The sequence below is a fragment of the Acomys minous genome, assembly GCF_964271855.1.
Source record: "Acomys minous genome assembly, chromosome: 13".
In the NCBI taxonomy this organism is placed as follows: Eukaryota; Metazoa; Chordata; class Mammalia; order Rodentia; family Muridae; genus Acomys; species Acomys minous.
Window position 1 is genome coordinate 83,326,129 of NC_140495.1, and position 24,221 is coordinate 83,350,349.

Below are 24,221 nucleotides of genomic sequence, written 5' to 3' on the forward strand. Positions count from 1 at the left end.
AGGCAGCACTTTGGCAAGGAGGTCTTGGTCTCTTCTGAAGGGGGTCACCTTCCCCATGTCATGTGCTTTTTGGTCTCCAACCAAACATACTCTGAGAAAGAGATTTAGGTTTGGAAAATTTGGGGGGGGGTGAACTCCTGTTAGGGTGAGGAGGAAAGAGCTTAGTAGAGAGAGAAGCTGTGCAGCAGTGGGGTAGCACAATGAATGGCCTCAGGGGATGGCGGGGGAGGAGGTGCTGAGATGGGTTTCCAGTACCACAGCAGACTGGAGGCAGGAGGGTGGGGCACTTCATGTACGCGGGGAGTTGGGCTATCCTGAGAAGAAGCTCTGATGTGGGTGACACTGAGAGTTTCAGCTGAGAATCCTCAGCTTTCAATAGTTCCAGATGGGCACCTCAAACAGCAGTAGGTGGCCACCTGCTGGCCTTTGGAATCCTGGGAAGCATTTTTTTTTTTTTAAAGACAGGACCTCCTGGGTGCTGAGATTGCTAGTGTGTGCCACTGCCCCTGGTAACAGATGGTGTTTCTGACTCTACTGTTTAATGAACTTAAGCAAAATTTGTTTGACATTTGTTCTTTGACAGGCTTACCATATTTATGTTGTGGAGATAAAGAGGTAAGGGTAAGCTTAGACACAGACCTTGCCTTTATGGAAACTACAGTCTTGTTGAGTGATGCAGATAAGTTGAAAAATAATGATGAAATAAGCATAGACTGTCAAATGTAATATAAGTAATATAAAAGAAACTAAAGTGTTTCTCAAGCTAAAACATGGAACTCTGTAGAAATACAGAGTCTGGTTTATCTGCATACCTAGAAAGCTCCCTTTCGGTTAGAATGTAAGGTATGTCCAAAGGCACTGTTTGGGCAAGTATTGGTCTCTTGTAGCATAGGAGTGAAATGGCTAACCTTAGCTACACAGAAAGTTTGAGCCCAGCCTAGGCTACATGCCTCAAAAAAATAGAATAAGAAAACTCAATCTCAATCTCCTTCTCTCTCTCTCTCTCTCTCTCTCTCTCTCTCTCTCTCTCTCCCTCTCCTGAGACTGCTGCTCTGCCCTGCCCCGGTGTGCTCCCCTCCTATATCACAACCTTCTATCTTATACCCTTGCTGCCTTGCTGTTAATGTGTTTTCTATTTTAAATTCTAAAGTATGGGGACCCAGTTGGCTCAGAACTTGGGTAGGTGAGATTGTTTCTAGCGAGCACCACTTCATAGGCTGCTGGCCAGCCTGGCTGTTCTTGGATTGTCCTTCCCTGGTTAGTCAGCAACAAATAGACACTTGCATCCCCTTCAGTAAGGAGGCAGGCATTTGACATAGGTGTCCCTTTAGGTCTTTGGTTGCTTTTTTTCTGCGTTAGTGGCTTGTGTGTTGGTTTCTTCCAGTAGATTGTGAGTTTCCCAAGGGCTGGAATTTGGGGTTTAGGTTTTGTTTTTGTTTTGTTTTTTGTTTGTAAATGCCTGGCAAAGCTTGGGCAGACAGTAGGAACTTAGTGACATTATGGAGATGTATTTAGCAGTTCTGTGGAGGTGTGCCATATGGGTTGGCATGATGTGGGCAAGGGTTGGATGAGGCTGAGGAACAGAAAAGAAATTTCAAAGACCAAGATTTTGATTGATATAGAGGAGAATTCTTATAGAGAGAGGACACTTAAATGAACAAAAGGCTGGTGAATGAAAAGAACAGCATTCTAGGGGCAGAGCCAATGGTACCTTGACTTGTTCAAAAGTAAACTCAATTTGATTGATAGGGTTTCCTGCTCCAAATACAGATTATTTTGTTTTGTTTTCCTGTGAAGGTTTTGCGCACCTTACATTTATACACTTGCACTTACATGCACACACATGGACAAACACACACATACATGTATGTGCATACAAACAACACAAAACAAAGATGAATCAGTTGTGTTAAAATCACACTCAACTAAAATATTTGCTTCCCACACTGCAGAAATGTGGAAGTCTAAGGTCAAGAATAATAAAAACACATGAACGGACAACTTGTACAGGAGGGGGTTTATCTGAGGGTTCAGAGATTTTATTTTAAGGCCAGAGTTCCCAGGTGTTCTTCCTCCTCTTTTCAAATGACAGTTGTGGTTGTGCAAGGACTTAGGCTGTCCCTGGTGAACTGCCAACCAGGCTGGAACAAGCAGCCACACGCGGCTGTGGATTTCCTCTCGGTTCTACTGGGAGGCAGCAGTTAGTGTTGGGGGAACATGGTGGCTGGAGGCTGCAGCCAGCCTTGGAGTAGTGCTAATTCTGACTTCCACACTTATTTGTCATTACTGCCTGTCAGTTCTAGATTCTTCCCTAGACACAAATGCTGTCCAGGGGGATTTTGGAGAAGATGGGTCTATGGAACTCTTGACCTAACTCTTCGATGACTATATCTACTAATGAGGAGTATGATTTTATACTTGGTCTTTGGGAAGTATCCAAAGTATCCTCTTTCCCCATTTGTGTTAGAGAAAGTTCAGTGGTGGCACACTGAATTAGGCAGTCACGTTGAACCTCTGCATGGCCACTGTCAACTGAAGGCCTTTTCTCTGCATTCTCTCTTGACTGAACACTATAGCTACATTGATTCTGACATGGACCGTGCCCTGAACAAAGAAGCAGTGACTTCTTTTAGTGCAAGGGATAAAGTCTCTTCGTCTCTTTGTTCTAATTCCACTCTTCCTTTCCTGGTCCCGACCTGAGCTCTTCCTATCCCTGTATCCCACTTTCTGTAACAACAAGATGGGTGAACTCCCTGCCCCAGTGCCCATCCACACCATCCATGTCTTTGCCCTGTGCAGGGCTCTGATTGCTGGTCATTCATTTCGATTTTTCCCTCTCTGAATTCACTAATGTGTCTGGTGTGAGCCCATCCACCTCAACCTTCAGGATGGCCCCTCCTGACCTCTTCCTGCAACTCCTTGGGTGCTCAGTTGCCATCCCTAAGTCTTAACCTTGCCTGTGTTGTCTCTCAAGCTTTGGTGAATCTAACTTCTGCTCCCTCCGAGAAGACTACATACTCCTAGAGGGCAGAGATAGTCTAGCCACACCACAGACTCTGTAGCCCAATAAACTATTAACATGTGTTATGAAGAACCCAATTAGTATAGAAGAAAGGAAGCAAATTACTAATTCTCTAAGATGATCCTGATGATCTCATACTTGAAATTTCTAGTAATACCAGCACTGTATATACTTGAAAACAATAAACTTAGTAATTAGTAGACTTCTGTCTCCGACATTCAGGATAACACAGTGAGATGAACTCTCCAGGGCTTGTAGAACTGGGCTGTGTTCCTATCACTGATAGAAACTAGCTCTGGCGTCCCCAAGAGTGAAGCTGTGCCTTTGGGGGGGTCTCAGGTCTTTTAGCTGTATGACGTAGAATGTATCCATCCCAGAAAACAGAAAGACAGGGTGAAGCTGAGGGACAATGGCGTGCGCCTCACAATGTTGTCTAAGTTTAAAGCTTGACTCCTGTTTCCTGTTCTCTCCCCGTGACACTGCTCCCCTCCCTCTCTCCCTTAGGTTTTTTTTTTCCTCTTTAAGTGTCAGCAAGTCTGATAGTGATCTCTCGTTCTTTTCATTTCTTCCCTTGTTCTAACCACACTCCAGTGTGTTCTCTTTAGATAAACATTTCTCCTGCCACAGGTGCAGGATGTACATGCAAGCTTCAGTTTGCAGCGCTCCCAGAATCTGTTATTAAAAGAGTTTCACCTGTAACTACGTTTTCTTGTCATTACATAGTATATCTCCACTCAGGAATGCCAAGCTCTTCAAAAGCATGACTTCATCCATCTCTCATCTCCTGTCAGCTATTAGGGCTTTGGGGTATGGATCAGAGAGTGTCCCCATAGAAAGAATGAGGAATTGAGACCTCAAGCCCTCAGCAATTTGCCCTAGGGGTTCAATCATGCCTTGTAGAGTTGGGGAGTGAAACCCAAGGCTGGAATTTTCTGGCCCCTTCTCTAACTGCAAGCAGGGAAACAAGTTTGAGCAGAATCTTAAGAAGTGTGTTGATGCCGATGAAGGCACTAAAGGGTGCTGCCCTGAGGGTTAGGGGGGCTGAGGTGGCATTAGGGACTGGAGACAGCTGAAGGAAAAGAGGGATTATCTACTTGAAGACTTCTAGACAAAGAAAAGGGAAAGCTCCCATTTAGTGGGACCAAAAGAGAAGATTAAAAAAAAAAAAAAAAAAAGTATAGGAGCCCTGTTGAACTCTGTGTGTTGGTGTCCAGTGCTAACCACCGAGCTGTGTTTACCCGCCTTAGATATCCCAGTGTGGCTCTGAGGTTTAGTTACAGATGGACTTAGCAGGAAGCTAATGGAGCCTGAGTGCCTGTGTCCCTCCAAACTCTGGGACGCCCTTGCGATGGGCCCATGTGGTAGTGCTTGCAGGTTGTGAGAGGAAGTTTGGTTTTTTTCCTTGCCTTTGTCAAGAAGGTAAAATGCATTAGATTTTTGTTGTTCATTTGGTATGTAACTTTGAAGTGGTTAGGTAGCTACCGTGTGGCATCCACATGCATTCTTGTTTCAGATGTTAAAAAGGAGCCAGATTCCATTCTAACTTGTATTTAAAAAAAAATCCAAAGCACCCTCCTCCCCTTTCATCTTGTTCTAAATGTAGACATTTCTTTCTAGAATCGACATTTCCAAGAAACACCCAGTTGCTTCTTCCTGGCAAAGACCCACGCAGAGGCCCTGGCTGGCGTGGTGAGGTGCACATAGCGAACTGGGAGGGTTTTGTCTTTCTTGTTTTCTCTCTCTGGCTTCTGCTGCCCTCCTCTGGGTCTCTTCTCTCCTCTCCTACTTCAAAGCCTACAACTCTGATCTATAGGCACCAGCTAACAGCATGACAAGGCCCTTGCTGGGTGACTGCTTCAGGATGGGCCAAGACTCTCATCCCTTTCTGTATGACATTCTGAGTGCTGTGGTTCAGTAAAGCAGGCTAGAATATTTGGGGATATTTTTGTGTTCCACTTAAATTTGGTTAAAAGAGAGGTTTCAAACAACAGCAGCAACAGTAGCAGTAGCAGCAGCAGCAGCAGCAGCAGCAGCAGCAGCAGCAGCAGCAAGAATGAGGCCTAGGTATTGACAAACAGAATTCAGAAAGTTTTCAAGTTTGGTCACTGGTTCTAAGTTGATTGATAGGGGTTGGCTGGTGGCTCTCGATCTGTGGAAAGCCAGATCTTAAAGCCTGTTAGCCATTCAGTTTCCTTAGTGCTACCATGGAGATTCAAACTGAAGATGCCTGGACAGCAGACAAAGAACCTTATCAGGCCCTGTAGTGTGTGGTTGAGAACACCTCAATACAGGGCTCATTCTCCTACTCATAAGAGAGCCATTGCTTATGGTCTCTTCTGTTAAAGGCATGGGAGTTCAGAGGACGAAAGTGGAGTTTTTTTTTTGAGGCATCAGGCCTTATGGTTAAGCCAAACCAGTGTTGTTTGGGCTCAAGTCCAGGTGCCACCGGGCAACCTAGGGCAAGAAGCCTAACCTCCCTTGACTTGGTGGTTTTCTCCTCTATAACATGGGGACCATATTCAAATTTCTATAGAGTTTTTCCTTGTGGGTTAGTCTCTATAATGTACTTAGTATGTGGTGCCATCTGCTATTATTATTCCTTCAATAGGAACAACTTGGTTATAGTGGAATTTCTTATATATATTTAATTTATTCATATTACATCTAAATTGTTATCCCATCCCTTGTATCCTCCCATTTCTCTCTCCCTCTCTCCTGCTTTCCCCCTACTCTCCTCCCTTATGAATGTGACTGAGGGGGACCTCCTCCCCCTGTATATGCTCATAGGGTAGCAAGTCTCTTCTTGGTAGTCTGCTATCCTTCCTCTGAGTGCCACCGGGCCTCCCCACTAAGGGGACGTGGTCAAATATGAGGCACCAGAGTATGTGTGAAAGTCAGTCTCCACTCTACACTCAACTGTGGAGAATGCCCTGTCCATTGGGTAGATCTGGGTAGGGGTTCGAAGTTTACTGCATGTATAGTCCTTGGCTGGTGCTATAGTTTGAGGAGGACCCCTGGGCCCAGATCTGCCCATCATAATGTTCTTCTTGTAGGTTTCTAGGACCCTCTGGATCCTTCTATTTACCCATTCTCCCATGCTTCTCTCACCTAGAGTCCCAGTAGGATGTCCTCCCCTCTGCTCCACTTTTCTGGTAAGTGAAGACTTTCGTGGGACATGCCCCTTGGGCTAGTGTCAGATATAAGTGAGTATATACCATTTGACTCTTTCTGCTTCTACGTTAACTCACTCATTATGCTCCCAATACAAGGGCACCCACATTTAGAATTTCTTTGGAAATAATAATTTTAGTACCTTTCTAAAGAAAGTAATGTTTAAGGGGTGCCTAAACATAAAATGAAGGAAGCTACGGAAAACTGAAGGTAATTTGAGCAGTCTGTTTTCTCTGGCTAGTTGTAGACAAACACAGACCACAACGCACAGAGAGGGCCCTCAGCAGACCAAGGCTAACTATACCAGTTACACAGTGCGACGATTCCTTTCTGTTTGTCGGCAGCGAGGTCCTGTGAATACCATAGAGGGATTCTTCCAGAAAATGCTACATCCAACATCAGCACACCTGCTTCATACACTCTGAGCACCAAATGGAGAAAACAAGTAAAAAAAAAATTGATTTAAATTATGCAGGTGGAGGGTAATTAAATATTGATATAATAATTATTAAATTATGCAGGTGTAGGGTAGGTTTATGTGAAACTTCTGGAATTGCCACAGGAGTGAGGTAGACAATGAAAAACCCTGCATGGGGCTTTGAGCTGGAAGACAATGCCGAGAAGTTACGGTTGAACTGGGCAGCTGGTTAGCTGTGTGTTCATCTGTAGGTTCGTGCGTCTTTTTCAATGAGATCCTCCAAGCCAGGGACAAGGCTTCCCTCAAATGGCCCGAGGGTAAAGAGGAGGCTATTTTCCCCAAGCAGTCCTAAAAACTAAAAGAAAATAATAGCCAATCGCTCCAGTCATCACAATTTCACTTTAAGCCAGAGTCCTAAAACCCACAGCTCTGCAGGTCTCACTTTCACCTGTCACATAACAACAATGATTCCAGAGCCAGAGTGAAATGGTTCTGAAATGAGCACATGGTTGAGAGAAGAGAGTGAGGAAGGGTATGTGTGTGTGTGTGGGGAGGGGCAGAGGGGAGGGGTTGCTGGGTCTGTGTGTATGGGGGGGGCGGAGGGGTTGCGGGGGTTGTGGGTGGATTTCAGCTATGGACCAGGCTGAGATGGGCAGACACGTGCGAGCTGGTTTGCTGGAGGAAAATTCTAGCTCTGAAGCTTTGAATTTTTATGCGTGACCATTTTGTCACTTGTGTCACTAAAAAAGAATGGGCCAGATGGTGGTCTCCAGTACATTTTTCACAGTGTGGCGTCTGCAGAGGGGGTTTACCCTGGTTGGCCATTAGCAATCAGATCGCACAGCCTAAATGAGAGCTCAGTGTGCAAAAACAAGAAAGCCAAATGTGAAATGCCCCTTCATTTCACGTCTCGGATAAACGGAGATGCTCGGTTTTAAAAGCCACAGTTGACAGTCATAGGCCATGTTAAGATGATGACTTCAAGTGTCTGTTTAGATTCCTCTCCCGTTGTGACATGGCAGAACCAAACAGTTCTGGTTTGGTGGCAGCCACGGTGGCGGCAATGTTTTGACTTTGTTAGGACCGTCTGCTTCATAACTGGAGAACCTTGTTTGAACCCGGACTACTGGGCTCTACCTGAAGGCAGAGTTGGTTTAGTAGGAATCTTCTGTATTTCTAATCTGTTTCTGGGTCATGATGCAGGGACCCCACATGCTTTGAAGCTTTTTTTCCCCCTAAAGCACTTGGTGATTCAGTTGAACTCCAAAGAAAAACGAAGTCACGGATCTTCTCATGAGTCTGTTGAGAACGATGAGCCTTTTCCTTAGGTGAAATAGCTGGATGTAGATACTTCTAGTGAACAGAAGAAAGGAAGCATGGAAGGAGGAAAAGAAGAAAGGGAAGGAGAGGTTGAATGAGGCTGATAAGAAGAGGAAGAAAAAGAAACAGCACTTCCTTACCTTTGGAGTCTCTCAGGGAAGCCTCTGACTCCTATAGCAGGACTCAGTGAGTTCACTCTGTCTGTAAATATAACTGTTTGTTTCTTTAGGCATGGTCCCACCATGCAGCTCTGGCTGCCTTAAAATGTACCTGTCGCTGCCTCCTGAATGCTAAGGATCAAAAGCAGGTAACACCACACTTGGCGCAGTTATTAACTCTTTTAAATGTGTGGGCCAGCAACTCTCTGGCCCAACCAACACCTAACTATGGCCACGGTATGGAGGAAGAGCCCCAGACAATGCACAGTGTGACTGTTTTCCCCCAAACTTACTTTACATTAATTCCTGTTTTTGGACAACCCTGGTTTAAACTTTTCCCTCTTTCTGCCTGAGAAGTTCTTATACAGGGCTGGGTACATAAGGTGTATAAAAGAATTATATAATCCAAATATTTGCTGAAAATAAATCATAAGGAAAAAATTTTAAAAATAACAATTCTTTGGTGTACATATAATTTTGCCACTCATTAAAAACAAAAGTAGGTCTGTTTACTAGTGAGATGGAGATGCTCTTATCTGCTTTTCCATAAATAATGACTGAATATTTGATACTGTAGGGCAGTGATGGGTCGAATGAGAATGATTTCTTAGGCTTATATATTTGAATGTATGGTCCCCAGTTGGTGCAACTATTTGGGAAGCATTAGGAGGTGTGGCCTTGTTGGAGGAGGTGTGCCACAGGGGGTGGATTTTGAAGTTTCAAGAGCTCAAGCCATTCCCAGTTAACTGTCTCTCTGCGTCCATCTGGAGAAGAAAGATGTAAGTCCTTAGCGTTTGCTGTGGCATCATGCGTGCTTGCTGCCATGCTCTGCCGTAATGGTCATGGATTCACCCTCTGAAACCGTAAGCCTCAATAAAACCAACAAGCTGCCTTGGCCATGGTGTTCCTTCACAGCAATTGAACAGTAACTAAGGCAAGAGCGTAGAGCATCTTCATTGTTTTTCAGAGTCGATTGATTTTTTTTTTTTAATTTCAAAATTGTCAATGCTGGGAATATCACTGCATATAATTATGTAGCATAAAATGTATAAGAGCAGAAGTATGTTTACAGATATTTCATAAATTGTTGGAAAATCTGTCCTTAAAGTCAGAATTTTAAACAATTTTAAAAATCAATCAAGCATTCTAACACAATCCAATCCAAAGAAACATATTAATTTGATAACTATATGCCACAGAATCATGGTTAGAAACTACTGAAAATGTGTTTTTCCATAATCAAACCATATGCTTTTACAAGAACAGGAAACCTTGCATGTGTAGGAAAAGCACTATAATTTATATTAACATGCTAGGTAGCCTGGAGCCTGAGCCAGCGTGTCTCAAGCCGTCTTCATTTGGTGTAATGTGGTGTAATGGCGTGCACAGTACAACATGTCCGCGTGTGCAGACTGCTAAGGCTGCAGTGAAATTGTGAGATGCAGCACAGGCAAGCTGCAGAAGTGCCTCGGATCATACATCTGATTTTTGAATTATTTTTGAGCCTTATGCATCCAGAAACTTTTGACAATTGCCAAGTGCTTTTGAACCCCACATTTGGTTTTGTGTCCACGAATAAGGTTGGAAACCTTAAACCCAACATGCTGGGTAAGAATCTGTGGCTTTAGGGCCGAGAGGTGACTCAGTAGAGAAACCACTTGCCGTACAAGCACGGATTTTGGAGCTCATATCCCCACCACCCATGCACAAATGTAATGGCCTGTCTGTCATTCCAGTGCTTGGCACGTCGAGACAGAGGACTCTGGCAAGCTGGTGGAGACGGAGGAGCCTACTAATTGGCTAGCTACAAATTGGTGAGCTCTGGGTTCAGGGAGAGAGACCCTGTCTCAGGAAACAATGAAGAAAGACACTCAACATCGAACTCTGGCCTCCACATGCACAAGGACACACATGTGCCCATACACATGCAGACACAAGAACACGTATGCAGACTATACACACCCACACATACGTACAGAAATTAAATTAAAAAAGAAAAATCTGTGGCTTAGGGCATGGAGTTTGGGACTAGACATACCTATGTTGGCTGTGCAGCCTTTGGTTGACCCTAACCTGTCTCAGCTTTGCTTTCTCCATTTGGAAATGGGATATAATTTCTCTTGCTATTAATGCTGTGCTGGGAATTAATTGGGCTAATCCACTCAAAGTTTCTAGCAGTGCCCCTTAAAGATATTATCTTGATTTTGAATAGTATTGTTAATAGTACTGCGGCATGAACACCCTTTATGACTCATGCAGGAAATGACTCACACAATACTGTTGCTATTGGTAAGAAGAGGGGCCCTTGGGAATTATCCGACTTCACGTGAAGACTGAGAATGTGGCATTTATTCTGGAATTGAGAGCCAAGATGGGTGAGAGTCTTATAAGGCTCCTTAAGCCCTGGTCACTGCCTTTATTTCCAAACGCATTCTGCCCTCCCTGGGACACTTGGTCTCCTCCTGGGTTCAGGTACATCTTTTATTCCTAAAATGTTCTTTCCTCTGTTTTCACCCTTGCTTCACCTTTCAGCTTCTTTCATTTCCTCAGACAGGTCAAAATACACTGTCCTTTTCTTTTGTGGTGACCTGCCTGCAACCCCCACACATGGGAAGCAGAGACAGGGGACCCTGGGACCAACTGGCTTACTATACTAGCCAAGCTGATAAGCTCTGGGTTCAGTGAGAGACCCTGCCTCAGTAAATAAAGTGGAGAGGCATTGAAGAAAACACCCTACATTAAGCCCTGGGTTCCACGTGCATGCACACACATGTGCACTTACACATATGTGAGCCCATACACACGTGAACATGCACACACAAATGCCATCACACACACACACACACACACACACACACACACACACACACACAATTGTAAAAATATTTGACTCAGAAGCTTAATATTAATGACTTTTGAATTGGACCATGTCTGTCTCAGTGATGGTCATTATCCTGAAGTTAGCACTGAACTGGCATGTAGCACATGTCCAGTAAACATTTAATGAAAGAATAAACCAGTGGGTTCTACCCAAATCCATTCTTGGCTCAAAGGAAAACAGTGAGATTTTCCTCTGGTGCCTCCAGCTAGGATTCTTGTCTTTGGGGAAGGATGAGATGAGTGAATCAAAGTGTGGAGTTCCTGGAGGGCTCTTCTGATGCCTTCTGATGTGTCATGGTCAAGGTCCCACAATAAACTTAGATCTTTAGTACACTCTCCTGCTGTACTACTGTGAGGCCATTTGTCAAATCAGTTCTACTCAATCAAGACAGGCATGGGTATAGTGAACACGTTCCCTAAGTGGGTTGGTTTAATAGAATGCTCCAGAGATACATGGCCTTAATGCCATGGTGTAGCTCTTTAATGATACACTCCCGGGCTGAGGCAGATGGATGGCAGGACTCACGCCTATAAACAGGAAACAGAAAGCTGGTAAAAATGTAAATGGAACTGTAGTTGGACAAGGGGGCCAAATCGTAGCCCCAGCTAGCAGAAGAACTTGACAGCTTTGGCCATATGGTTCTGGCTTTCAAATGGAGGATACAAGAAAGGGGTTATAGAATCTCCCTCTGTAACTAAGGAAAACCTTAGGGGCCAGGTATGTGGCAGGTGTGTCCCAGCATGGAGGACCAGAGAGGCCATTGTGTGAATCTGTGAAAGCGAAGCCTAAATTTTGTTAGAGACCCCAATATGTTAGAGATGCCAGAGTCATGGGCTACTTCCCAAAGAGAGCTGCTAGCAGGGAGTGAAACCAGCCCAAGAGAGAGAAGTGTGTTGCAGTCAACACAGCTGAAAAGAGTCGGAGAAAATCTGAAGAGCACTTTGATATCAGACACGGAGATGCAAAGTTTGGAGTTTGCCCTGCCGGTTTTAGGTCTTGCTTTGGTTCAGTGTTTCCCCACCATGCTCCATATACTGCCTTTTGGAATCCAGATGTGTATTATTCCATGCCGGTGTATATCAGAAGTATGTGATCTGCTTTTTGATTTTGATTTTATGTGGGATTACAGTTAAGAGACTGCCATGAGTCTCCAAAGAGACTTTGAATTTTAGACTTTTGAACAGTGTTGAGGCTGTGATAGACCATGGGGACTTTTGAAGTTGCACTGAATGCATTTTTGCATTGTGATGTGTCTATAAGCCTATGAGCGCCATGGCGTGGAATGTGGGGTTTGAACAGGAATGACTTCTATAGGTTATATATATTGAATGCATTACTAGAAGGTATGTCCTTGTTGGGGTAGGTGTGTCCTTGTGGGAGGAAGTGTATTACCTAGGTGGGCTTTGAGATTTCAGAAACCCAAGCCTAGTAGAGTTCTCTCTCTCTCTCTCTCTCTCTCTCTCTCTCTCTCTCTCTCTCTCTCTCTCTCTCTCTCTCCCTCCAGATAATGCAGAACTCTCAACTACCTCTCTGGCACCATGTCTGCCTTCATGCAGCCATGCTTCCCACCATGATAACAAACAAACTAAACTTCTGAACTATAAGCCAGCACCAATTAAATGCTTTCATTTATAAGAGTTGCCATGGTCAGAAGAACATTATGATGGGCGGATCTGGGCCCAGGGGTCCTGCTCAAACTATGGCACCAGCCAAGGACTATACATGCAGTAAACATTGAACCCTGACTCAGATCTAGCCAATGGACAGGGCATTCTCCACAGTTGAGTGGAGAGTGGGGACTGACTTTACACGAACTCTGGTGCCCCATATTTGACCACATCCCCTGGATGGGGAGGCCTGGTGGCGATCAGAGGAAGGATAGCAGGTTACCAAGAAAAGACTTGATACCCTGTGAGCATATACCGGGGGAGGAGGTCCCCCTCAGTCACAGTCATAGGGAAGGGGAGTAAGGGGAAAATGGGAGGGAGTGAAGAATGGGAGGATACAAGGGATGGGATAACAATTGAGATGTAATATGAATGCATTAATTAAAAAAAAAGAGTTGCTGTGGTCATGGTGTCTCTTCTCAACAATAGGACATTGACTAAGACACCGGTGTGACATACTTTGCAAAGGACGCTAATTTAATAGCTTCTCTTTTATTATTAACTAATGATTTAAGAACATAATCCTTATGGTGGAGAATGAGGACTTTAAAAAGTAACACTAGCTGACAATGGCTGTGTGGTGTTTGGTAAATTCACAGCTTTCCTGCAAATTGGATTGAGTAGGGTGACATTCCTTTACACCGAGAGATGAACTTAAAAATTGGTCAATGGCACAGGATGGAGAGGCTCAGCAGATGATCTTGGTTCAGTATGTGGCTCCTCCTGGACTCTGTTTCATATCTGCTGCAGCTTTGATGAATATGCTGTGCACCCTGGCAGTTGCACCCAGGAGCTCCAAGAACTTAGCATTTCACCCATTTTTGCACGTGAGAGATTTCTTAAAGCTTTGGGAGTTCATTCAGCCAGCACCTAGAAACCGGGACGTAGGGGGTGGGAGGGAGGAAGTGGGTTAAGCCCCCAGAGGCACACTTCAGCCAGCAGAGTGTGGGAAGTAGTGCCCACGTGTGCCAGCCTTGCACACTGTGAACAGACCATTCTGGGAGGCACTTTGTGTTCTTCAGAGAGCCAATGGAGCTAGGCTTTCACTGCCTACACTGGCAACCTCAATTACTCCTCCTTCCTAGATTCTTCCTTTTTTTTAGTCTAACTTGCTTTGTTTCTTGACTCTTGGAATTTGTGTCTGTTGTTTTTATTAGTTTATGCCTGTTTTTGAGACAGAGATTTGTTCTATAGCCCAGTCTGGCCTTGAACTCTCAATTATCCTGTTTCAGTTTCCTGAGTGCTGAAATTACAGCAGGTAGCTACTAGCACATCCAGATTTGTATTTGTGAGTTTTTAAAAAATTTGTTTTTGGGTTTTTTGTTTGTTTGTTTGTTTGTTTTTGGTGGCAGTGTGGCATTTCCTTTTTAAACTTCTTTCCCCTCAAGTTTTTTTTTTTTTTAACTTTAGCTATTAGAAGACACTAGGACAAAGGTGCATGTGGTCATTGAGCAACAATCTCCAAAATGTGTTTGCATAAAGAATCTTCACTCTGTAGTTTTATTTGTTAAAGACAAAGGCAAAAACAATAGGCTTGACTAAAGCATATGGGCCTTAGAAGCCTGAGGCATTTGTGTTCTGTAAAGACGGTTCCGGGGGAGCCTTATGCAATAGCACACCCCTTGCCATGTGTGGCGGCTGAGCACCTAAACACAGCTACTGTGGCTTAGGCCTTGAATTTTGTATATGATTTAATTTTATGACTGAAATATCTGATGTGCCCAGTGACAGCTATAGACAGAAAAGAAGAAAAAAAAACTAAACCTTAAAAATTTGAAAGTAAACATTGTGGTTGACTTGCTTTCCTACTTAGCTAACAGCTACTGTTTTTTTATTTTATTTTATTTTATAGACAAAATCTGATTTAACTTGGGATTTTATGCTCACTTACCAAAATACAAGCAAGGTCTATTTCTCAGATGCCCTTGCTATGCTGGGTGGCCCGGGACCTTCTATTCAGGTGAAGTCAGGGTCTGAGGCAGAGATGGCATCTCTTTACTTTTCCTTCATTCCCCTTTTTCATGCTTGATTGCTTAACATTCCGGGAGCATCACAGACATTTTACCAACATCGAGAAGCAAGCTAACATGTTAAGAAGGGTTCAGAAATGAAACGGTAGAAGCCAGAGTCCCAACACCCTTCTTATCTGCCCTGCCAGCCTTGGCATCTCTACTTCCATATTTTTGTGACAAATGAGACAAAACTCCATTCACTGATTCTTGCCGAAGAATGTATCATGACTGGCGTGTATCATTTTAGACAAGTTCTGCTTGAAGGTAGGTTGACACTGCGATGTTAAGCTTTCGTATTGGATTGGGAGGTAGTGGAACTGATTATAAAACCATATACATAAGCATTGCTTGGAAAACTCACAAAATGAATATAGGCTACAGCTATATACAAGAAAATATGTCCTCGCTAGCCATTTACTTTAGAAAGACTGACTATTAGGGGATGGTAGCGGCATCTGGTAGTAATATGAGGCATTCCCTCCTAATGATTTACTTGGTGACTTTAGATGGCTGCAAACACTCTCAGAGCATAAAAGGCAGACTAGCACTGAGAGGGTAGAGGGTGCCAGAGCAGCTAACATCCAGGACACTCTTTGCACCCTACCCCAGAGAGGATAGTTGGAAGCTAACCCATGCAGGCTTTGAGCAGATAACCACACACCCAGTTCACCTCTAATTATGATAGCCACACTTCCAAAAATGTTCACCATTGCTTCGCAGTCCATTACCAAATATTGGGTGAATATTTTGGTGACCAAGGCTATTTCCTCCCATCATACAGAGAAGAAACTAGCCACAATATAGACACGTCTGCCACAGGAAAAGCAATATTTCACTCTCTTGGGCTTTTACTGAAGAAGGGGAGTTTTGAACTGAGCTCCGTACAACATCAGTGCTCCATACTGCTCCCTAGACTCAGGTGTAAATCTTCAGAATGGTGCTCTCTGCAAGCGGCATTTCTGCAGTGTTTTCTGATTGGTAATCACACCGCTGCCTTATTAATACTGTAAGAAAATGTAAACGGCATAAACATTTGCAATCTATCTGTTCTCTATGTGTGGGCATACATCAAGGACCGCCTAAACCTTCCTAATGGTTCACCCATCACATTTTTTATGAGTTTATATGGGAAGAAAATTGTACCAGAAAACTGAATTCGATGACTGCCGTTCTATGAATAAATTCTGTTATCTTTGATATTCTGGGTATAATAAAAATATACAAGAGTTAAATTTCAGCATCCTTGCAGAATTATGTCAACTGTTTTTAATGTCAATATGACAGTGCCACATTTCCACCAATGTCTTTTCTCTCCAAAAAATACTATTTGGTTTTCAGGTTATGTTTTCATTAACACCACTTGTCTTTAACAGCAAGACGCTGTGCGTGCTGGCTAATTTATGTATCCAACAAAGTCTGATCAAAATGAAGAGTTGTAATTTTAAAACACGGAGCTCAGTAAAAATCCATGCGGCACTTTGGATGAGATAAAAGTCAAGTGTCCATAAAAATGGTTTTTTATGGGAGTTAGACCTGGAAATATCTTGGTAGAGGAACTTTGATCAATCAGTTTCTTATATATATATTTTTTATTTACTCATCTCCCAATGATTAAACTGTGTTTTATGATGTAGTCAGTGAATACAGTCTAAGTTTAAGATTTTGTCTTTATCTCTAGTGCCCCCCACCTCCCAAATGCAACAGATTCTCCTGAGTTACCCAATTTCTATATTTGCAAATCGATTCTTCATCTTTCCTTTATACGATAACACACTAAGAAATGTCATTACATACAGGCAGCCTGTAGCTCAGAGCATTTCCTCAAGTATTGCCCTCAGGCCATCCAGGGTTCAGTTACTTTCCATTTTGGGGCTGATTTTTGACCTTCAAAAGGTCCCACTATCTAAGCTCTCATTTCTGTGTTAATTGCCAAGATATAGGAAAATACATTACAAGCCCCAGTTAGTCTAAACTAACAGTTCTAAAGCTCTCAAAACCCTTTGTCACTTAGATCCCCACCCATGGGCATGCTGTAGTAGGTGGTGCCTGTAAGCTGTAAACAAAAGAGAACATTCCAGGGCTTAGTGTCAGGGACCCTTCCCATGTTTTTTCCTTTCTGTTGTTATTTGATACCCAGGTTGGCACACTCTCTCAGGTTTTGCCTCAAGGGTGGGTCCTTCCTTGTCCCTGGCCTCAGCCAGCCAATAACCCCTCTGCTAATAGGGAAAGGAGGAAAAGAATTCAGACAAAAGCATACTTTGAGGTATATAAATCAAATTTCTATTCTAGCAGAGTCTAAAACTTTTTCTTTCCCCCTTCTTCCCCCCTGGAAATAAGCAAGCAATTCAAACAAAAGTGTCTCTTTGACCCAAGTATGTGTCAAATGGCCTCAATCCTCTTTCTCCCTGTAAAGACAGCTTCAGAACTGGCTACAGAGACTTCCTAGGAAAATGAAGCACCCATGAAGGACTGACAAGCTGCAGGCAGATGCCTATGAGGCAGGCTTTGGAGTCTCAAGCGACCCACCTCAGTTTCTTTTGGGCGTCGACTAGATGTGTTTTCTTGACTGTGCTAAAACATCTTTTCCGGAGCTATCAGGTCTGGCGACTTCGTCTGAGAAAATGAGTGTTTTCCTTTGTTTCTAACATGTACACGAAGATGCTTATTTGTGAGGAAGATTCCAGAGTTGGCATCCATGGGTCATAATCCTGAGTAATCCAAACATGACTGTTTAATTTGAGCTCTTACCTTAGGCTGAGGTTCTGGCCTCATCCACCCTGAAACTATCAGCAAGTATCAGGACACACCTTGTGGACACCTATTTGTGGTTCAGTTGGACAGCATACCTAACATCTTGGAGCCGGAAAGCACCTACTAAGCGTCTTCTGTAGCATCCCCTTCCCCCATATTCATTGTCTCATGGTCATCGGCACCAGGAAGACAACTGACAGAAGTTCTCCTTGCTGTTGGGTGACTATCAGCATTAAGGAGGAGGCACCAACATTTCTTGAGGATTTCCATCTTGGCGAAGTTAAGGCAACATGAAGTATTGCCACCTGGGCACACACTGCGCACAGTGGGATGGGACTGTAGAGAGCCAGTCTTTGCAGAGAGATGCTGTTGTCAGTGGGATCTTGCCTTGGATTTCCCCTAAGGTCCCCGGCTTTTGTGACTCCTGATATCTATTGAAATATTTCACACACACACACACACACACACACACACACACACACACACACACGTAGAGGATAGGTTGTTGGTAGCCTAGGCCTGTAATCCCAGGTACTTGGGAGGCTGAAGCAGGAGGACCTCAAAAATCAAGGGTTATCTATGTTATACAGTGAGTTCAAAGCCACTTAGTGAAACCATGTCTCAAAATTTATTTAAAAATGTAAAATGAGAGCTGAGGCTAGCTCAGTGCTAGAACACTTGATTAGAGTCATCCCCCGGTACTGTGGGGAGAAGGTAAGAAGCTTGTTGTAGTACAGAAGGAAAGGGCGAGAGTGGGCGGTGAGCAAAGGCACCTTTGTTCGGACCCATAGGCAGCCGTTCCGCTGTACTAAAGCCTTTGACCCAGACGGCTTTTCCAGCGGTGCGTTCTCCTGCAGGGGTGATTCACGGGGAAGATGGATGGCCACTCAAGGACCCCTAACTCCTGCCTCAGCTTTGGTAATGTGATGATTTTGTGATAAGGAAGGAATTTGCAGTAACACCCTGCCATACTGGAGTGCCCATTTCTTCTGTCCCCTAAGGCGCCCTATCACCTTGTGTTTAAAGAGTAGAAATTTTCTCTGGTGCAGTTTTTCCATGCCTCTCTCAGTCCGCAGCTTGTTTGCCGGATAGGCACCAAGATGCCACATCTTTTTTTTTCTTCTTCTTTTTTCTTTTTTTCTTTTTATTTTTCTGAGTCAGTATTTATGGCAACAAAGTATAGGTAGAACAAACAAAAGACACCTGCCCCAAAACTAGCAAAAACAAGGTCCTTGCCTCCTTGGACTCAACGCATTACAAGAGTGAGATATCAATTGTAAATTTTTCAAGCTATCGGTGGTGGTTTCAGTAAAACTGGCTCCCACAGACTCATGTATTTGAATGCTTCGTCACCAGGGAGTGGAACTGTTTGAAACGCTTACAAGGACTAGGAGATGTCTTTAAGGTCTCTCTGACTATGGCTTTGCAGGGCTCCCACTGGCTTGCGGGCTCTATCAGTACAGCTGTGAGAAACTACTAAGAGACTCTACCTTTCGGCACATGGGAGGGGTCTACGTAACAGGCTCTGAGTGTGACTTCTCAAAAGGTCTTCAAGTCAAGATTCCCAGCATGCTCCTCCCCTTGGGTTTCCCCAAACAGTGGCTCCTTTCAAGAAGGGAGTTTGCTAAATATGTTCTGAATTATTTTTTTAAAAGGTGTATTTATTTTATGCGTGTGGTTGTTTTGCCTGTGTTAATGTTTATTGCAACATCAGGTTGCATGCCTGGTGTCCTTGGAGATCAGAAGGGGCCACTGGATTGGCAGAAGCTGGAGTTACAGATGGCTGCTGTGTAGGGCTGGGAATGGAACCTGGGTCCTCTTCAGGAGCAACAGGGGCACTTAACTGAGACACCATCTTTTCAACACCACAAATCACTTTACGTTAGAGAGAATTTACACACATTCGTGTAGAGTCAGTTTCAGAATACTTTTGAAACTCTTTTTGTTCTTGTTGGTGGTGCTGATGGATGGCGAGCGACCCCAGGTGTTCAGTTGCATGTTACTGAAGAGCAATAGCCCCGAAGTAGTAGTATGGTAGTATGTTCCAGAAACTGGGTGCCCGGGGAAGGGGTCCCATCTACTTCTGGCCTCTTCTGGTGTCCTTTGCATGAGGAAGAGGAAGTGAAGGGTGAATTTTTGCTTTGGAAAAGCCCAAGATAGAGGAGGTTGAATCGGAGTCCCGCGGCTGGGTGCTTCCGGCCTGAGTCACCATGGGTAGAGGTGGCGGAGGGCAGGCAAGGCCCTCAGGTGGCACCTGCCCGAGGCTGGCAAGAGTTCTGAGAAGGCTGCATAATCCCGGATAATAACACGGAAATCAGTAATGGTGATAATGGAGGGCTTTGTGTGTGTGTGTGTGTGTGTGTGTGTGTGTGTGTGTGTGTGTGTAGCTGGGCTTCATCCCCTAAGGTCCAGGAACTCTGAAATGGTCCTAATAAGTGTTATTATATCCCAGGAGGGAGTGATTTACCCTGTGGGCAATGCTATGTGGGCAGGTAAAGCACCCGAGGTGTTTTGAGAACAAGTCCCTCACAGTGAGGTCTATCCAGAGGGACAAGGACAAGCAGAAGCCCTGTTTGGAGAACCAGGGGTGGTTCGAGAACTTTCTGTCCCTGTTTCCCATTTAAGGCCTGCTAATGTTTGGAGGAAGATGGACTAGGCTGGAAGCACATTTCTCTGTGTGGTGAGAGTTTCAGATGCACTGATAGAAATACTCAAGAACCTGCCATAGTGTCAACAAATCCGGTGAAGACAGCAAGCCTATGTGTGCTTTCAGCATGCCCCCCCATTACCTGCCCTCCCACCCCCCAGTATGGAAGGGCAGTGTGAGGTCAATTCTTGGTGTCACCTTGAATGCACTGGAGTTAACTAAGACTCAAGCAGCTAAGTACATTTATGAAGGATTTTTCTTAATTAAATTATTTAAAGTGGAAGCCCCATGGATCTTTTGAGGTGGGAAGAGCTGCCTTTAATCTGGGCCATACCTTCTGCTGGCAGCCTGTCTAAAGGACGCAGAAGAAGGAAGCTTGCTGTCTTTGCCTGCTTGTCCTAGCTCTCACTAGCAAGAACATTGCTCTACCAGCATTAGCTCCTACTTTTTGGGGATTCAGGCATACACGGAAGACAGTTGGGACATTTAACCTCTTGGACTGAACACCTAACTATTGGGCTCTTGGATTTTCTGCTGGTCAACAGCTATTGTTGGACTAGCTGGACCACAGCCTGTAAGCCAATATAATCATATATTTATATATGTACATATATTCTATTATACATATATAATAGAACATATATTCTCTTAGCTTCTATTCCTCTAGAAAACCCCACTAATACAAGTGGTGACTACAGCAAATTAGAGGGATAAACATGATCTACTCAGAGGCAACCAGTGCTGGCCCATTGAAAACCAGGTCTTCCAATTTTGGAAAGAAACGGGAAATCCATCTTTTGTTGTTGTTGTTAATGGGAAACCTTTTAAATTAAAAAAAAAAATTGGTAACTACTTTCAGTATTTTCAAATGTCTTTGGGCCACCACCCACCTGGATGAGATTTCACTTTAAAGCAGAAAGGAGGACAGACAGAAGAAAGGAAGGGAAGACGGCAGAGGTTGGGTAGGCAGTAGAGAGAAGGGAAAAGATGAGGGGAGGAAGCTAGAAGAGATAATCACAGCAGCTCATCACAGCGGACCTGGTGCGTGTCACTCAGCCAGCCTCTCCTGTTAGTGGATCCTTTTGACTGATCTCAACTGACCACATTCATGCCACTCTTATTAGTTCATGCTCTGTGTGGTGTCTAGACATGTACGGCCATGGAATATCCCCTCTGCTATGCAACACTGTACAGAGTGTAGAGTAAACGTACTGCACACATAGATGGACTCATCCACACTGGACATACCCTTATATTGCAACAAGCGGCATACCACCACCGTGTCCAGTGTCACCTTTCCTACTTGGCTCACTGGAGCAACCACAATCTGGTGTGGCAGGAGTACTTTATTCTCATTTCATGGAAGAGAAAACTGAAGTCAGAAAGACTGTGCGTTTGCTTTGTGTCAGGGGACTGGGTTTGCCAGTCCCATATTCGGGTCTCTTTATGGATGTTACCTAAACTTCAGGGAATCCTTTCTGCTTTTTGCCACATTTGCATAATCCGGCCCACTCTATGACCTGTAAAATTTTCTTTACGTGATCCTTATTTTTTTTATGTTATGGGCTGGTCGTGTAAGCCTGATGACCTGAATTTCATCCCTGGATCTCATGCAAAGGTAGAAGGAGAGAGCAGACTCCAAAAAGTTGTCCTCTGACTCTCCCATGTGAGCAGTGGCATGCACAGGCCCACACATCACACACACACAGTGACGACAAGACTTCAAAAATATAAAAAGCAAGCCTTAAGAAGCTTAGGACTAGGATGGACCCAAGTACCGCTCAACACAGGTTCTCTTCTCTCTTCTCCTCCCCCCTCCCTTCTCCTCTCCTCTCTTCTCCCTTCCTCACCCCTCCCGTTTTTACTTCTGGTATACCGGCAGAAAGAATGTCATTGATTTGGGAAGGACTCAAAGTATTTGCCACACGAAGATCTCATGGCATTTTAACCAAGGGAAGTCCAACCAATCAGGTGGGTGGGCTTCTGGTTCTTACCTGTCTGATGGGTGGGGCACTACTAAGAATGCATTCACTGGCAGACCATGTGTGCATGTTTGTTGGATTTTGCCTATTCCTATGAAAAAGTGGCTTTGTTTTCCCTTCGAGACTCTTCAGACCAAATTAAGCAGTAAAAATATTCTAATTGTGTCGAGCCGGACTGAGGGTGGATCCTTATCTTGTACAATTACACGGTGTAATCGATGCTTCTAATTATGTTATTTCTCCCTCCAAGAGGAAAAGTGAGCCTGTAAGTGGCTTCTCAGACAGGCTGTGGAGAGAAGCGTGGCTGTGGAGAGAAGCTTGGCTGTGGAGAGAAGCTTGGCTGTGGAGAGAAGCTTGGCTGTGGAGAGAAGCTTGGCTGTGGAGAGAAGCGTGGCTGTGGAGAGAAGCGTGGCTGTGGAGAGAAGCGTGGCTGTGGAGAGAAGCTTGGCTGTGGAGAGAAGCGTGGCTGTGGAGAGAAGCGTGGCTGTGGAGAGAAGCTTGGCTGTGGAGAGAAGCGTGGCTGTGGAGAGAAGCGTGGCTGTGGAGAGAAGCGTGGCTGTGGAGAGAAGTGTGGCTGTGGAGAGAAGCGTGGCTGTGGAGAGAAGCTTGGCTGTGGAGAGAAGCGTGGCTGTGGAGAGAAGCGTGGCTGTGGAGAGAAGCGTGGCTGTGGAGAGAAGCTTGGCTGTGGAGAGAAGCGTGGCTGTGGAGAGAAGCGTGGCTGTGGAGAGAAGCTTGGCTGTGGAGAGAAGCGTGGCTGTGGAGAGAAGCGTGGCTGTGGAGAGAAGCGTGGCTGTGGAGAGAAGTGTGGCTGTGGAGAGAAGCGTGGCTGTGTAGAGAAGCGTGGCTGTGTAGAGAAGCTTGGCTGTGGAGAGAAGCGTGACTGTGGAGAGAAGCGTGGCTGTGGAGAGAAGCTTGGCTGTGGCTACCAAAGAGCAGGAAGAGAGTGAGAAGGAGCTGTGATAGAAGAGTGTGTGGCCCAGGGCCGTACCTGTGCAGAACAGCGAAGGGTGGCAGATAAACCAACCGACAGACCAACAGAGAGAGATCCTGTTGCAAAGCACAAGACTATGGTGACTGCTGCTTTGGAGCCACAGATCTGGGCTTGGTGGTGGCAGGCAGGAGATTCGACCATTCTAAGAGGTAGTTGATTTTTTTTTTTCATGTGCTTTTTGTTACATCTTTCCCCCTACGTTCTCCAAGCTCACCCTCTCAGAATCCTCTTCTCCCTCTGAAGCAGAGGTAAGAAACAGTTTGTGGTCCTCAACACTGAACTTTTGTTTTTGTATTTACTTTGGGCAGAATTTTCAGAAACACAAGGTTGTAAGGTTTTTCCTTTGTGACCACTGCGCCCCTCCACCCATTTTAAATTCTTGCTAGGGCCCTTTTGCCTAGCTCCTGAGAGGTACGTGGACACCGAGAAACACTCCTCTTTCCTTTACATGTTGTGGAGAGTACTCCACTGTCAGGTTAAAAACATTAATGACCTGTAGCCAATTAAAGAGCTTCGAGAGCCTCCCACTTAGCGTGTGCTAAGCGGGCCAAGTCCTCTGTAAGCGGGTTATTCGTACAAGCAGGACCCTTCGAAGCCTCGTGAAACTGAAGACCCTTTGCAGCCCTGTGCATCCCATCTAGAAACTCCTCAACTGTTTCAAATTGTTTTCAAATGGGTCTGAATGCTGTTGAGAAATGCATAATTTACGACCTTAGCACTTGATTAGGTGTTAAACGGCTGTTGGGAGTGATGCCCTTGGTAATCCTCCTACCATCCAGACTCTAATTATCACTTCACAGGAGAAGTGAGGCTGGGTAATTGAGAACCCAAATTCTTAAAGGGTTTGACGTGGCCATTTCCTTACGCAGTTAAGCAAATTATTTCTCTACCTAGATGGTGTCTAATTGGTGCCAATTGATGAGAAGAAAGGATGGAGCTAGGAGTGAGTCAGTCAGGCCTCCAGCAGGGCGAGAAAAAGTGCCACTGAGGAAGAAGAGATCCCCCCCTCCCACTTTAATATTTTCACTTTAAACATGGGCTCAAGGAGAGAGGAGAGGGAAAACCAGAGTCAGCCAAAAGAAAACAGAATGCAATTAAGAGCTGATAGCCGTGCCTCTCCCTGGCCTGTCATTTCTAAGGGTTTTCTTCAGTTGGAACCCCTTCACCTTGTGTTCCTTTCCATTGATGGTTATAAATTATT

At 44.6% G+C, this 24,221-nt stretch overlaps 1 long non-coding RNA gene across 1 annotated transcript in view; it reads left to right on the plus strand.

Moving 5' to 3' along the window:
- Positions 1 to 22,798, plus strand: part of LOC311580570 — a 100,188-nt gene extending 77,390 nt beyond the window's left edge. The window contains exon 6 of the long non-coding RNA XR_014773512.1: positions 22,280 to 22,798. This is a non-coding gene — a long non-coding RNA (uncharacterized lncRNA). The remainder of the gene's footprint in view (positions 1 to 22,279) is intronic.
- Positions 22,799 to 24,221: the final 1,423 nt, after the last annotated feature.